Source organism: Parasteatoda tepidariorum, chromosome 1 (genome assembly GCF_982258835.1).
Source record: "Parasteatoda tepidariorum strain Cologne lab strain chromosome 1, Ptep-v5.0, whole genome shotgun sequence".
NCBI lineage: Eukaryota > Metazoa > Arthropoda > Arachnida > Araneae > Theridiidae > Parasteatoda > Parasteatoda tepidariorum.
In genome coordinates, this window is record NC_141755.1 from 136408900 (window position 1) to 136426668 (window position 17769).

Consider the following 17769-nt stretch of genomic DNA (forward strand, 5'->3'; position numbering starts at 1 on the left):
CTAATTGCAAAGCAAAACTGAACATTTTTACTAAGAAAATTGCGAAAACAACGTTAACAAATTTTTAAAATCTGCTAACCTATTGCCGGGGTAAATTGAAAAATCAATTCTCAATTCAGATCATACATCAACTGCAGAATCTTTAAAAATGCGAAGAGTAAATGATAATCTCACATTTTTCAATAATGATTTTGATAAAGGTTTTTCTTTCTTTATTTATTTTTTCTTTATTGGATTATTATTTTTCTGCTTCTAAAGTTGTTTACTTGGTTTCTTTTTTTCTGAAAAAGATAAAAGATGGTGGAACATTATTTATTAAATCAACTATTTCAGATTGTATGCGATTATTAATAATAATAATAAAGTTAATTTGGAGTGAAGTAAGGTTAAATAAATGGAAGGTAAACAAAATCTCAGAGTTTCAGATTGATCGGAATTCAAAAAGTAATAAGCGATAAAAGAAACAGTATTTTTTGCATTAGAAATTTTCGTAATTGCAATTTCTTTAAAAAAAATCGTAATTTAAATTGAATGAATTCCATGATTTTTTTAAGAAAAGAAAAAAGATCTAAATCAAAAGTAAAAATAGCAAAACATGTGTATATATTTTCATATGTGTATTCTCAGCATGTGTATATATTTTTCGAAATTTCGACACCTATCCTTTAATTTGGTATTAGTATCAAAATTGTCATTTGAACTCAAAAATTATAAAAAATTATTAAAGTGTCCACCAAATGATTCCCCCTTAAAAACCAGTTATTAATAATAATTAGAAAGCAATGTAGAGGAATGCCTATAAGCAAAGTAGACAATACTATACATTAAATGTAGGCCATACAGAAATTTCTTTCCGTCCTCATATCGTATTTTACACCATCATCGATCTTAGCGACACCTGTGCTATCTATATATGGGTCATTCTCACGAAAACTGTCATTTTTCAGTTCATAAAATCCCAAAAAAGTAAAGTGAATAAAAAGCTCTGAAACTTTTTATATTAATAGAAATATGCAATGACATTATAAACAAAGTATATATCCTATAAATTATACTTAATATTTAAATTAATTAATTTTTTAAATAATTAATTTATAATAAATTAATTTATAATAATTAATATTTAATCAATTAATTTAATAAATAAATTAATTAATTTAATAAATTAATTTATTAATTTTTTAATATATTTTTCAAATTAATTAATAAGTAAACTAATTATTTTCACTATTTAAAAAGTGAGGGAATGACACTAATAGTGAGGGAATGATATTTTATTTTAATACATGTTTTTATCTAAGTTACATCTACCTAAAGTTTGAAAATGATAACATACTAAGTATATCTAATATTTATTATAATTTAGTCTTATATATTTAATAGTTTTTACAGGTTTGGGAAATAAAATTGGCTGGCACGATTGAACAAAAAAAAATTTATTAATATACTCAACTTGAATCATTCCCTTACTTCAGCGTCATTCCCTCACTTTATACACAAGTGAGGGAATGACGAATTCAATAAAATTTAAAAATAGCAGTTAGGCCTAATTAATTTCTGAAGTCAATCACATACAATTATATTCATACAAGAAAGCAACATATAATTATCCACTTTCTCGATGAAGTTGTATTTTATTTTACTCTAAAAAATGACATGAGGGAATGACAAATGTAAAAAATTTTACCTGGTTTGATTCATTCAAATTTATTCCACAGCAAAGCTTCTTTAAGTTGAAGATGGAAACATACTGCAATTTTGTTCTATGATGCCAGTTGTTAACTTCTGAAGTTTTTATTAAAATATTTTTATTCTAAGAAGATTGCAGGTGATAAGAACATTGTTGTGAGGGAATGACGCGAAACACTGGGGACAAAGTTTAAAATAGTGCTGTGTTAATATTTTTATCAGAAATTAAATTTAAAATTGATTTTCTGAATTCTATATTTCAGTATTCTGAAATGAAAAACACGAATTTGTAAAAAAAAAAAATTTTATTTCAGAAACAATTTTTTTCTTTTTTTAAATCAGCAGTGGGGACAAGTGAGGGAATGACATATTGGTATATTTTAATTACCTAAAATAAATTAAAAATAAAAATTGATAATTTTATTTTTATTCTTTTGTTAGCTTGCATTCTGAAGGACACTTTCCCTGAATTTTTTTTCTTCGTAAGCTGTAAAACAAGCATAAAATATACTGGGGACATGAAAATGACTGTTTTTGTGAGAATGACCCATATAGAGAGTAACAAGGACAGAATAAAATATTTTTTACGTATTTCTTATCATATGTATATGTTTTTCGAATATGTGTTTGGAAGGGGGCTACAATCTTGTTGCCGGTGCTTTTGGGCCTGTTTAACAGATTTTTGCGATACACATTGTTAGAATTATTATTCCAAAAGGTGTGTTTGGCATCTCCTGCGAGGATGACATTTGCTGAGAGTGAGAATAATTTAGAAAAATCTCTGGCCGGAAAAGGTATCATAGCCTTTTAAGTTCGGAACGCCTTATACTTTTGCGTTTCTAGATTGGAGTACTCTTATTAGAAGAGTATAGAATTTTATAAACCTCCCTATGATTTTTAATTTCTTCTAATTCGCGCTCGAATGGGTTTTCAATAGAATTACAATTAATGGAGTACGTATCCATACAGACACCCCCTGCATACCTACCAAGTTTCCTGTTTTTTAACGAAGATTCCTGCATTTTACGACCATCTCCTGTTTACGTGTTTTTTCTCAAATTTCTCTGTATCTGTTGAAGTAATTTTAAAAAAATGGTGACAAAATATCCACTGATGGTAAAAGTATTTCTCTCATTCCTCAACAGATGGTGCTATTGCCAGTACTGCAGTATATTGAGTGTTAATTATTTAAGTCGAGCCGTGATGGCACAGGGCGTTCGCCTTCCAATGAGGTGAACACGGGTTTTGAATCACGGCGATGACTGCTGGTTATGAATTCCGCATCCGGCTTGCACCAACCACAGTGCTGACGTGAAATATCCTCAATGGAAGACGGATCACAGGTTAGAGTCCCCTTATCGTCAGGCTAACCGTGGGAAGTTTTCCTCTCCATGCAACTCAAATGCGGTTTAGTTCAATGTTGGCAGTTATGCACACCCTGTTCATGTTGTGGCTGTGAGGGCAAGAGGGGCTTCTTCCCAGTGCCCCTGTTGATGCAACACCCTCTGGAGGGTAGCACGGACGTCCTGAAAAAGACGCCCCAGCTGGAGGGGGGGAAAACAGATCCGAGTGTGGTTTATGTTCCTCCCTGATGCGCTCCCTCTTCTCCTTCCCTGGATGTCGGAAGTTTTGGGGAGGATGTAGTCTCTCTCTCTCTCTCTCTCTCTCTCTCTCTCTCTCTCTCATCATCCTCTTCGAAGAAGGGTGTCTTCTTGACCTGCCGGCTCCTCTTCATAATCATTGCATAATTATCATCTCTATCAGCCTAGGCTCTCTGTGAGTCGATTCGAGCAGAGATCTTCTTTCGGACTGGCTATAACGTCCTCTTAATAAGGCCCTCTTCACCCTTTTTATCTCAATTTTTATTTAATCTGAAACTTCTCTTTAAATTTTATGTAAATTGTACTATTGTTCTGCTAGACTAGTCCTGTTAGCCATGCCCAGCGCATCAATTATTCTGAAAGAAGGTCAGGAGACCCAGGTACCTCAACTATTCTAGGCGATGACGCCTCAATGACTTTAGTGGGCCGGAATAGCCTGGTTGGCAGTGGGTTGGACACCTATGTCCGAGGGGTAGTGAATTCAATCCCTTCCGGCCAAAGAATTTCTATGTTGTAATGGTGACTGGTGAACGTTAAATGAAGCGGGTCATGAAGTCCTTCAATGAACTGAATTGGAGAATTGGACTGAATTGGAGATGGGTCTTTCTCTGCTTCAGGTAAAAATAACGATCTGTGGATGAATAAATGGATGGATGAATGGTTCCTCCCTATTAACAGGCTGTGAGGCGTGTGTGTGACTGATGTATTCTTGATTATAGATGCCGCTACGGGAAAACAAGAAACGCACCTTCTGCCTTAGTTCGCTTGACTTCCAGCAGGTTTGGATACTGGCAAGTGGCATTAGAGACAACAACAAGAAGACTTCTGTAGTTTCATTAAAATCGGAAGTATCTTTTTTAAAATAAAATTATATTTATTATTCAATTCATACTTTTATTTTTAAAAATCATATGGTTGCTAATTTCAATCTTGAAGATAAATGAAATCTATCAATTTAGGAGAGGAGGACATCACTCTCGGCGACCGAAATTCTCTCTGGATCCGCAGAGGGAACGGTTAAAGGCGCTTTTCAAAATAGTTCAAACCATTCTTCCTTGATGATGGAAATATGACTGCGTAACCTACATTTAAAGTATCCTGCTCTCAGTTTCGGTTTTAGGCATTGGTTTCTTAGGTTTACATTTGGCTGTTTTTCGTAGGGTCATATGAAATGATGCCTTTTTTGCGAATAATATACTATTTTCATACCTGATGAGTTTTCAGCAGTTACTCGTCACTGTTAGGTCAAGTTTAGCCTATCTAAAGCAACCGCTGTCTTTGCTTATTTTCTGAAAATGCCGCAAAACGTTAATCCCAGTCGATACGAATTCCGCATCCGGCTTGCACCGATCACAGTGCTGACATGAAATATCCTCAGTGGTCGACGGATCATGGGTTAGAGTCCCCTTGCCGTCAGGCTAATCGTGGGAGGTTCACGAGGTCTTTGTCTCCGTGTGACGCAAATTCGGGTGAGCTTCATCAAAAAGTCCTCCACGAAGACAAAATTTCTCCCAATACTCGATCCAGGAGTTCTCTTGTCTTCTGAATGGGTTTAAAATTACAATTCCGCGGAGTTGAACATTAGTAGTCGTAAACCCTAAACTGGGTCGTCTGTTCAACGACGGTTGTATTAAATAAAATAGTTCCTTGTTCAGCCCCGATGGCTCAGGGGATCGAGCGTTCGCCTTCCAATGAGGTGAACCGGGTTCGAACTCCGTGATGGCTTGCACCGACCACAGTACTGACGCGAGAATATCCTCAGTGGTAGACAGATCATGGGTTAGAGGGCTAACCGTGAGAGGTTCTCGTGGTCTTCCTCGCCATGTAAAGCAAACGCGTGTTAATTCCATCAAAAAGCCCTTCACGAAGGCAAAATTTAAGCCAATACTCGATCTAGCACTTCCCTTGTCCTTGGGATTGTGTTTAAAATTACAAGGATACGGATATGAACATTAGTAGGGTCGGCTTTCAACGACGGTTATAAAATAAAAAAATAAAATAGTTTTCTGTGCACCGCTGATGTTAAATATCCTCAGTTGTAGATGGATCATGGATTAGAGTCTCTTTGCCCACAGGCTAACCGTGGTAGGTTTTCGTGGCTTTCCTCTCCATATAACGCAAATGCTGGTTAGCTTCATCAAAAAGTCCTCCACGAAGGCAAATTTCTCCTGATACTTGATCCAGGAGTTCCCTTGTCTTCTGGATTGGGTTGGTTCAAAATAACAAGGCTACGGAGTTAAACATTAGTAGACATAAACCCAAATTTGGTTCGGCTGTTCAACGACGGTTATAAAATAAAATAAAATTATAGCCAACAGTTAATTTTTAAAGTATTACAAATTGTAACTACAACCTGAAGCTTTATTTAAAAGTGCATCACCCAGAAATTCGAATTTAGCTTAACTATGACGGAAAAAAATTTTTTTACATTTATTTGACACAGTTAAAGATGTTGGTAAGAATGACGTCGATCAAAGTATCGATTGCATTCTGAAATATCATTCGTAAAATTCATTATTTTCTTCGAAAAGCACTTAGTATTCAATTTATTGGAGATAATAATTTTATGAATCATAACAATCTATCTCGTATCTGACACAATTTTTTGCAACTCACGTTAAATATATTTATCATTTTAAAATAACGTTGACAATATAATGTAAATAGCTTGAAAGTTAACTTTAACGCTTAATAACATAATCATACACCGATTAAACTTAAAGAGAAAAATATTCTTTTTAAAAAACTCAATTCTCATTTTTAATTCTCGAACAAAACTTTTCTTACAAGCTCGAGTAGGGGTTTTGAGAACGCACCTCGAATACCCTCCTGTAAACCAGTTCCTGTTAACAAATAATAATAAATCAAAAGGATTTTAATAACCACTTTATTTAGGTTGACTAAAAATGTGATAGTTTTAAATATTTATCACACTATAAATTGAAATTGTGGAGTGAATCACACTAAAAAAAAGAAAGAAAAACAACGACGAGGTGATAGAAGCTTAATGCAAAAAAGAATTTATATATCACGGTGATCGAAATTATTTTAAATCAAATTTAAATCATTATTTGCGGTGCAACTGAAACACATTTTACAAACCACATTCTCATCTGTGCGACTATTTTTATTTAAGCATCTAGTTTTGTTCCATTTCAAAACGGGGTCTTCATTTCTTTCAATATGATATGCCTCTTTTGCTAGCAGATGTTTAACTTACTCATCAAATTTTACTGTGTCTTTCAAAAACTGTGGCTTTTAAAATATCGTTTTCATTCTCAAGCAAAATTTTCCTTTTAATTTTTATTTCTATGACACAATTTCCAAACGATTTTATAACTCTAATAAAAAAACATGTAACTTTCTTTGACACTGCGCTTATGACATTTATACTGGATAATGATATTTAAATCACAGTTTTTTTTTAAAGTGCTTGCTTAAAAAAATAATAAAAGTAATGAGAATAGTAATGATATTCCTCACTTTTAAAGTATAATTTCATTTATTTAATACCCACATACACTCGAAAGTGCTTCGAATTCAGAGGAGAAGGTAAAAAAAATTTTGAATTATCCAAAAATTCAAATTTAGAATGAATACTTGAAAAACACTGATTTCACTAAGTTATTTATAAAAAAAATAAACGTACTTCAAAATTGCTCATTTTTAATGATTGCCTACGAGTTGTGTCAGATTAAATTGATTGCTAATCTGATAAATAAGCTACACTAAATCAGAAAGGAATCGACGATTTTGTGGTCAACGGATTATTACTTTTCTCTGGGGCCATCTCTCTAAAAACAATATTATACACACACTGTGGAAATTTTTACTCTTTAAATTATAAATTAAGAGTTGATTTATACATACTTTAAGTATTAATTCTTAGTTTAAATTAATAGGGCTTTGAATCGGAACTTAATATGTTAATGAATTAGTGTTAACTATTAAGTCACGAAATCAGACAACAAAAAAAAAACGCACTTTCTTCTAATTAATGAAACTTTTTTTTGTTAACGGATATAGATTTTTGGCCACCAAAGTAGCCATAATTGTGGAAAATAGGGTTCGAATAATTTAGACTTACGTTTGAGTCCCTTAATATTAATTTTTCTTTTTGCGTATTTCGCGGACTTATCAAGCAAGCCAAAGCATTTTTTCACACAATTATAAAATTTGATATTTTCCAAAAAAAAAAAAAAAAAAAAAAAAAAAGAATTCTTTTTCATTATTTTGTTTAATAATTGTCAATTTTTTTAAAATTGTATGATGTGTAAATTTTTACATCTTTTTAAAGCATGTAACTTTAAATGAGACAAAATTTGAACGAAATCGGTTAAACGGTTTCTGAGTTATCCAATTTAAAAAAACCGTATGCTTAAAATTTGATTTCTTATGAACTACTCCGTAGATTTTATTCTAATTTTGCCATTTAAAATAATTTATTTTGTAATTTAAATTTTGCCATAAATAATAGAAAATAAAAAATAATTATTAAGAAGTATTTTCTTCTCAAATTATCTTAAATTTAACGAGCTTTATTGATAAGTGTAAGAATTGTTTTTAAATTACTTAATTAAAATAAAGCATTTTATATTTTGCTAATTTTCAATCTTTAAAATAAAAACGAGGTTCTCAAAGGGGTTTGTGGTTTGCTTTCGATGATAAACAAAGTCTGATAGTTTTAAAAAAAAAATATCGAGTGGAAAAAATACATTTACGAGTTCGTATTAAAAGTTCTTAAAATGAATCACAATATTTTTGAATTTACTATACTCAATTCCTCGCTTAATTTATATCACACGCCTTTGGAGACAAATTGTTATTATTATTTTTTTTATACTTTTTATCATGTTCTTTCCTTTACCGTTCTGCTCTTTTTAATACCTCACACCTCAAAGAAAGAAACGATTACTTTGTTCATAAAATAAAAGTGCAAATAACAAAACTTATAATAGTTTCTTTTCATGAATACTGCAATTTTGTCCTTCTTTGAAAAGTATTAACTTAATATTTTATTTTATATTATAACCGTCGTTGAACAACCGACCCAATTTTTGGGTATACGACTACTAATGTTCAACTCCATAGTCTTGTAATTTTGAACCCATTCCAGAACACAAGGAAACCCCTGGATCAATACTCCCAGAGATATGATTTGTTATGGGAACATGGAGGACTTTGTGACTCGGCAGATTTAGTGTGCACCAGTCACCATTTACTACACGGGGAGTCTTCGGCCGGCAGGGATCGAACCCACGACCTCTTGGACATGGGCCCAGAGCCCTACCAAACAGGCTATCCCGGTCTCTTCACTTAATATTTTGGAATATTAATTGCTAATTCCATATAGTAGACGGAGTAAAAAAAAGTTCTGATTTTTATAGTCTTAATAAAAAGTTTTTATAGTCTTAAGCCATTTTTTTCGACTTTAAAGGGGCTTCTGGATTTGCACGAGTATAGGCCAACTGGATTTCTGGTTATTATAAGATACGATCAGAATAAATAATTACAAATAAAACGAATATCATTATCATTTACAATTATAATTAAATCAAATGATCAAAGGTTAGAATTCCTTTGCCATTACGGCTCCGTCCATATAAAATTCTAACAAAAAATTTTTCTAGTTTATCCCAATTCTCGATCTAGAACTTTCTTTGTCTTCTAGGCTGGGTTCGAAATTAAAAAGACTAGGAATAGAACATTGATAGACGTAAGCCCAAGCATAGATTGGCTTTTCAATACCAGACATAAATCAAAATCATATTCGTGACTTTAAGACACAATTATAATTATAATTACTTGGACTCGTTAAATTTTTAGTAGCGAAACAGGTACTAACACTGCTCCTTAATGCAAAGTGCAATTAATATATGAACTTTCTTAATAGGTTGCAATCATAGTTTAAATCCTTTGAACTCAGTGGTCGAATTAGAGAACTACAAGTTGTGAAACTACTGTAGTCACTACATTTATTCGTAGTTTGAAGTGTAGAGTGCTACTTTTTTTGCAAAAAAAAGTAATATAGTAGTTTGTTACCTATAGTGAGGAGAAAAATTTAAATACCTCCATAAAGTTCGGTTCTTCATTACTGAAGTAGTAAAGCAAAGGGGGTCCCAATTAGGCTAAGTCGGGCCCTGGAGACACCTGCACTACTCTCCCACGGTCACCATGGCGCCCGTCGGTCGGTTTTAGTGTGCCCCCTGTTTGTGCCCAACGATAAAATATTTCAGTTTTCTCATAAAATGCTATGCAATTTTTTTTGCTTTTTTAATATTGATGATAAACACAACCATAATAGAATTCGCAGGAAAAACACCTGCATCCCCACAGATATATTGATAGATTTATAAATTTAATTGAAGAAATAAAAAATTATCTTGATGGCAAAAATCAAATATTTTTAGAACTTAGAGATCCTCTTCGGCTAGCAAATTTGTCTTTCGTAACAGACATAATGGAAAAACTAAATAATTTAGCTGCAGGGAAGGACAAACCTATATCAAGAATGATTATGATCTCGTTCAGAGCTAAGCTGGTTTTGTGGATATCACATTTGAAAATGAAGTCTCTTGTGCATTTTTCAAGCATGAAAAAAATGATAGACAGCAATGAAATTGACTAATAAACATTTGTCATCAACCTCCAATTACTTCAAGATCAATTTGAAAAGCGCTTTCAACAATTTAATATCATAAGGAGCTTATAGTCACCTTTTTTTGTAAATCCTTTGGCCAGCCAAATAAAAGTATGATTGGTACTTATTTTATTGACCCACTTGCAAGATGAAAGGCTGAGTCAATCTTTCTCTAACCAAAATAGAACTCCTGACTTGTGGCTGCTCAAAGTGCTACCATTTAGCCACCAGGCCTCGTGATACATTTGTAAAATTTTTAAAAGCGAAAGTTTTGAATTCTCAGGATGATGTGCAAATGATTTTTTGTGGAACTTAGCAGATGAAGATGCAGTAGAATGTATTGAAGCAACATTGCTAGCGTTATTGATTCCAACAAGGATTATGTTTTGGAATCTTTAAATTGTACTTTTATAGCATATTTTTAAAGTTTTCACTGCATTATATGTTTGAAATACTCTTAAATGAATTGTCTTAATTTATTTCTGAACGTAAATTAAAATATTGTTTCTAAAATTACTTTTATATGCAAAGAAAGTAGAATGAGAGGAAATGCAAAATTAATTGTATATAACATATTAAGAATACTTTTTGTAGGGGGTAATTTGATACAGAGTTATTCATATATCTTATTGTTTATAATGCATCGATATTTCACAATCTATGATTGCTCGACTTTACTAACGGTGTTTAAGTTGACCCCTTGATGTTCCTAAAATTTTTTGGGCTTGAAAAATTGACTTATACATTAAGATATACAATCACTCTTTTAGCAGTGTGTCTTATTAGCTCGTTATAAATAACAAACATTATTTCAAGTGTATTTTAAAAAATTCTGCTTAGATAGTTGCGTAAAAACCATAATTGCAAATGATTATTAGCCAGTAATTACAAACTTGAATTGGGTGGAAGCAGTACTTTTCTGAATTTCCTTCTAAAAGGATATGTCAATTGCTCTTAATTATTTTGACATAAGACCTGTCTATGCTTCACTTATCAAAAGTTGACAAAACTTCTGAACAGCCTATTTTTTGTAACTGTTGTAGGTTTATTGGAATATGAGTTACAATAGGGATATACTATTTGTTTGGGTGCACTGTGCGTTGAAGCTCTAATTTGTTTTGTTGTGTCCAGACTTTTCAATTAGTTAAGCTTTTTGTCAACAACCTTATTGTTAATATTGTTGTTATTTATCAATTTTATTGAAATAAAGTATGATAATTATGACTGCAATTAATATTTAATTAATATTTTGCTTTTTTTAATCTTAATAGTTCATGTTGCTGTATTTTCCTAATCCTTGATTGTTTTCCTAATTTTACTTCAAACTTGATTAATGGAATAAATTAAATAATATTTATTATGAAATACATAATTTTAAATGGTAAAATTTTTTATTAGGTTTCCTCTGTGATCAATAGGCCTATGTTTATATTAAACCCTGATTTTGCATCCTTTGGCTACACTATCACCAAAAAAAGAAAGAAAGAAGTAGTTTTTCTACATAATTAATTAGTCAGTTAATAACGAAATTTATTTTCGAAATAAACATGTCTCTTATTTAATAACAGAAGACCTTCCCCTACAATACTAAATGTTAGTATCAATAACTTCTGAAACTTTCACTTGATTTCTTTGAAAAAATTTAAAACAGTGTTCATGTACATTGAACCTTCCTTCGATTTTTTTAAAAATGAAATATCATATTTAAGAAAAAATGCCTTAAAAGTACTAAATACCTTATTGGAAAAAATTTTTTATGTGTGATGGAATGACATTAGAGCAAATGTTCAATGACAGCAAGCATTCAAACGTTAGAAAGCATTCAAACGTTAGAAAACATTTAAAATGCTTGATTGAACATGAAAATTTAATTTAATGAAATATTTCAAATGAGAAACTTACTGCACACGAAGGAATCTTGACCAATAAGCTCTCATTCTTAAGTACTTGGTCACAAGTGGACAGTAATTGGATGCAGCTGTTAATTTCAGATACTACCTTTCTTATTTGTCACAAAACTCTTCAAAATGCATCCACTCCCTACAAACATAATATGTAATAACTTCAATTTTATGAAAAACGTTTTTTTTTCTTTCTAGTATTTAATTTATTTTTAAGAATTATAAAAAATTTTCATAAATATGTTCTTAAATCTGTACTAAAAATTCTGTGCCAATCTATAAATTATTTTTACTAATCTCTGTCCAATTGCTGTTTTTGGGTAGTAACATATTAACTTAATGAATGCAATAAATGTTACATTTAACCAATTTATAAGTTGCATTATTATTTGCATTAATTGCTTCTCAAAACTTAAAATTCAGTCAGTTGGAGCATTTTTGCAAAATGTTTAAACGGGCCCTTGAAGTTTTTATTCATAATGTTATAATAATTTTGCTTAATTACAATATTTCATTATATTATTATGAATAATTCACATTAGTTATTATTATTATTATTATGAATAATTCACATTAGTTATTATTATTATTATTATATCACATTAGTCATTAGGGTGCTCCACAAAAACTGCAAATGAAGTGCGCAGAACAAATTGCTTTAACTTTGCATTTATTAATAAATCTTGTGACAAAATGGAAATATAATTTAGATATAGTTAGAATAATATGCTTTTTTCACAATATTATTCCCCAATACTTCACCATAATGTTCTCCTTTTACAGATTTAGAAAAAAATAATTGAATGACCCTTTCAATATTCTTCAAAAATTCTGTTGATTCACAGTATATGTAGTGAATTCCAGGTTCAAAGAGAACAAGGAGATCAGAAGTAGAAACAGCCATGAGAGAGGAAAAATGTGCAATTAAAGAAAGGTATAGAATATTTACAGTGTTTTCTAATGACCAAAATTAAATGTACAGTTATTATTAGATGATTTAACAAAATATTGCACTCTGACTTGCTTTCAAAAAATTTTATATTGTAAAATTGTGAAATTAATTTCAGTTTTTATCACTGTTTATTCTTCTTACTGCATTAATAAACCATCTTGATTTCTAAATATCATTATGTATCTAAATAATTCAAAAGTATAAATATTATTGTGTCATATTGTTGCAATGATGCTTTATAGGAAAAAGTAAGAAAATGTTGTATTTTCACGATTGTTTAACAACAATCAATCAATTAAAAATCATGAATTGTTCTACTGACTTTTTAGTGTAAAATTAAATGTCTATTTATTACTTCTAATAGATTAACTATCTGAAAATTAAAAAAAGGGAATGAAAATAACTATGTGAAATCTAATTATCAAAATATATATTTGAATTCTTCGTCATCTTTAAGTTGAGCAATTTGTTTTGATACTGATAAAAGTGTGTTCAAGACTGAGACAAACTACTTGATTTTGTAAAAGGTTACTTTACTTGTCTCAAGATCTCAAACACAGTTCATCCAATTTCTATTCTGTGTTAATGAAATTATCTATAAGGGAATTTTCTGAATTGTGTCATCAGTTTTGAACTTTTAAGAGATAACCCTCAAAAATTATTTATTTATTTATTTTTTGTTGTTAAAATGGGTGTGTTTGCAAAAGCAAGATTAGCAGTTCATTTTCAAAACGTTTTATATACAAACTTTTGTTGCAAAGGGAAAAAAATATAACATTTAATATACTAGTTAACTTGATAGTCTTCTCAAATCATAAAAGTATCATCTCTTTAGGTCATATAAGGTGCATAATGTTTCAAACTGTACATTTAATGAATGTATTTAAACGAGTTGTAAAGCTAGTAAAATTTAATAAGAATACCTGTAGAATGATGTTTATGAGGAAATTGAGAGAATCATCTCAATCATTCTTTAAAAAGGTAGCTTCGACTGACAGTTCTTCAAAATAAAAGGGAAAGTTTATTTGATTTTCGTACCTTGCTGTTGGGATTATAAAAATATAATAAATAAATCATTGTGTTATTTACAAGTATTATTTTAGAAAAGTAGTACCCACTTCTTCCTTTTATGGTATCTGGTTAACTATGAAGTCTTCTCAATATATTTGAATGAAAAAACTTTTTTAATTTTTCAATAGCACTGAATTTCCAAGATTCATATTTCTTGTGTTAAAAGGCTTTCAAATGAAGATTAGTTTTCTTGAATCTTTCATGAACCTGCAAATCATATTTAGTTATACTGAGCCATTTTTTTTTTAATTATTTTGTACATAGTCAAGAATAAGATATGTTATAAATGTAACCTGTTTACATGTTGCTACCAAGTCTATGTCTCACATTGACTAAACCATTAATTCAAAAAAGGCTGTTGAGTAGTTGGATTCAACCTAAAGATCAAAAAATTTGTAAACATCTACATGGTTTCAAATCAGTGGTGTGCACATAGGGGTTCAACCAATGATTTAGTATTACACCAAAACTTTGTAAATAGCTAGTAGTAGATCACTAGCATATATTTTTATTAGGAAATTGAATTTGAATACTTGGCTTACATTAAAAAAATTTTGAAGAATAAAATATAATTTTTAAAAAACTTTAATAATGAATTTGAAGATGATTAAAATTTCAATATTTTACATTTAAGAATTATTTTATATGAAATAATACATTTGTTACAAAACAATAACTTCAATTTACATTTACATAAAATTGAATTCAATGTATCGATTTGAATTTTTTGTTTTAGGGGGACCGGGAAGTAATGTTATTTCGGTGCATTAGATATTCGTTAGTCTCAAAAACCAATTCATTTTTTTAGATTTATTTTTGATTTGGCATTGAAAAGTTGTTGCTAACAAGAATGAATACATTACTGATTAAAAATAAAATCTTGATACCCAATATCAAATGCACCGAAACGACATTCCTTTCCGGTCCCCCTAATATATGTATGTTCCAATATGAAACTTCATTTTAAACTTTTTGTCGTCTCCAGAAAATACATTATTTCTTACCTCTTTCAGGAGTATTGTCGATGGAGAATTTTTGCCCCAAGCATTTACATTCCCCGGAACTCTGCTGTTTCAAATCAACTGAGAAGTTCTTAGCATTCTCTGTATAGATCTGATATAGTTCCATGCAATAATCAATTGTTTGGTCACCTGAAGAAATGCTACCATGTTTTTTATACAGTGAAAAAAAGCCTTGCTTAGGAATCTGCAGAGAGATTTTAGAAAGAGTATTGAATAATTTAATGCAACGTACGAATATTTGCTTAGACTACTTAAGGCTTCTTTTCTGAATGACACTGTGTTGCAATTTGCTGCTGATATCAATACAAAAACTAACATCTCATGTACTAATTCATTTTTATCTCACCCCGTTTTTTTGTTCTTTCAAAATTTTGCTTTATTTCTTATACATCTTACTTTCCTTTTGAGCCTAAAAATAAAATTTTATGAACTTGATTTTCCAATGTTTGTTTTATGTTTATGACATTTAATCTGTGTTTCATTTCTCTTTTTTTATTGAAAAATTAAACTATAACATGACAAAAAAAAGTGCTTGATAAATGTTTCAAAGTTCTGTTACCTACCTCCAATTATTTGTGCGAAAATTTTTATTGTCTATTGGATGTGTGTGTTTCTTTGAGAGTAGATCTTGTATCCAAAGTGCAGCTGATGCAGCTTTAGAGATATCTCTAAAATGACATCTGGTTTCTCTCTTAAACAAAGAGCACTTTTTCACTATCTTAAAAATGACAAAAATCAATTTAAAATTCTTTATAAAAAGACAGAACAATGTGTATCTTTCATAAAATACAATTTGCTCTCACCACCCATAATAACCACCTCCAAAAGAGCAATTCAAAAATATTTGCAAAGGAATGCTCCGCAGTGTTTAGGAAAAATATCATCAAAAAATTCTTCATTAAAAATAGCCTTTTCCAATCATTACAATTTTGAAATTGAGAAGAGTAAGTAAATTAGCACACTGTTCTATTTATATTTATAGATGAGTAGAATAATAAGCTTGAATTTAAGTATCGTTCACTATTCAAGTTTTACATCTAGGTTTAGGATAGTCTACGATAGATCTTCATCACTTTGCAATTTTTATTTCACTTTTTTATCAAATAAAGATAAAATTTAATTAAAATTTTAAGTTGAGCCATCCACTAATTGCACAAAGTATTAAAAACTTTTAATCTTACTGAAATTGTGATTTTCTGAAGTTCCAATACTGTAGAGTTACTTTACAAAAAAAATAATCAATCAAGAGTTTAATAAAGTACGAGCTTAGAGCTTATCAAGCATGGACAGTAAAAAATAACATGATTTAAATTTGCTATTTTAGAAACTTTAATTACTTATTGTTTTTATCATTTTATTAAAAAACAATTGCTGTTTAGAATTCACTGATCACATAATCTTCATCAAACAGCTTTTATCATAGCTTTTTAATGTTTAATTAATAACATGATCATATAGCTCTTTAATATTTAATTCAAAAGTTATACTGAAACCTAACTACTGTTTTAATGTAATATTTATTTCCCCTCAAAATTACACAAGAATTTTCTCAACTAAAAAATTAATGATTAATCAAATAAATTTTTTTTTTGCATTAATAGATTTTATGAACAATGTAGGTCCTAAAATTAGAAAATTGGGGTTTCAAGATTTTTCAATTATGCTTTATCTATCCATTTGAATCTTAAGAACATGTAAAAATCGGTTACTGATACTGGTTTGTTGAAAAATATACAAACTCTTAAAAAAATCATCAGAAAAATTTCTTTCCAACTACAATTTTAAGAATATTACCATGTTTTCTTTATTAAAAAAATTAAATGTAATGTAAAACAGTTATCTTAAAAAAAAAAAAACGAAGAAGGGGATAGATGTCTAATAGGGGAAATAAGATGCTGTTTAAATAAGAAGCAAATAAATGAAGTTATGGCTACATCAAACTCAAGGTTAAAATAAAGCTTTCGATAGTTAGTTCTCACGATAATAAAATTAAAAAATATAAACACTGTCTAACAAAGCCTATCAAGAAAGTTTCGGTAAACAAAAACTCCTACCTTAGACTATAGCTGCCTTTACTACTTTCTGTGAAGACGTCCACCCCCATGTTGTTCCCATGTTTCGAGCTAAACAAAAAAGATGGAAAATAAGGCACAGGAAAATTGCTTTTCAGTCACAATGCCTATAATTTAGCTAAAATAAATTGCTTAAAAAACACAAATAATAATAAACAAAATAAAGCAGAATAAGATTGTGTTTGGCCCCACATCTGACATATTAAGGAATGGTCACATATACACACCAGTGTTTTTTCTTCTGTCTCGGTGATCAGGTACCCTGTTTTGAAAGGACATGTTCCATAGAGCCCAATCATTCTAAGAGTCAAAAACAAATTTAAATGCTAAATTTTAAGCCTCAAACAAAGGTTAAAGTATAGTTATTTGATAGGGTCTAGTATTTGATGACTTACCCTTTTTAAATCTATAACATCTTGCAACATTAACCTGACCCTAGAGCTAGTGAAACGTTTGTCTACTATCTTTTGCATTTGTGTGAAATAATTTTCCATCTGAGAAAGAGAGATTTCCAAAATATGGGTTTAAAATAAGAGAAAATATGCTAAAATATGGTAAATTACAATATACATGATGTAATATACATTGTATATTACATCAATAATAGATTATGAAAATCAAATACACCAGTTTATATAATTCCTTTTGGTAAAAATTTAAGCAAACAATTTCAACTCATTGTTGGTAATTTAAATCAATAGGATAAATTTTGAATTCTAATGAGTAAAATTTTTTGCATCATATTAAATATAGTAATATATGGTAGCGAAATCCAAAATATAAATAATTACTATTTTAAGAAGATCATCAGAAAGATGTTT

General features: G+C 30.1%; 2 long non-coding RNA genes across 2 annotated transcripts in view; one reads left to right on the forward strand and one right to left on the reverse strand.

The window, feature by feature from the left end:
• The window catches only part of LOC147817052 (uncharacterized), a 60584-nt gene extending 45273 nt beyond the window's left edge, over nucleotides 1-15311 (forward strand). Inside the window, exons 3-4 of the long non-coding RNA XR_015430083.1 lie at nucleotides 12615-12765; nucleotides 14868-15311. This is a non-coding gene — a long non-coding RNA (uncharacterized LOC147817052). The remainder of the gene's footprint in view (nucleotides 1-12614; nucleotides 12766-14867) is intronic.
• Nucleotides 15312-16472: 1161 nt separating this feature from the next.
• LOC147817053 (uncharacterized) lies at nucleotides 16473-17508 on the reverse strand. Its single transcript, XR_015430082.1, has 3 exons — nucleotides 17344-17508; nucleotides 17176-17248; nucleotides 16473-16999 (listed from the first exon to the last, which is right to left on the reverse strand). It is a non-coding gene; the product is annotated as an uncharacterized LOC147817053 (long non-coding RNA).
• Nucleotides 17509-17769: the final 261 nt, after the last annotated feature.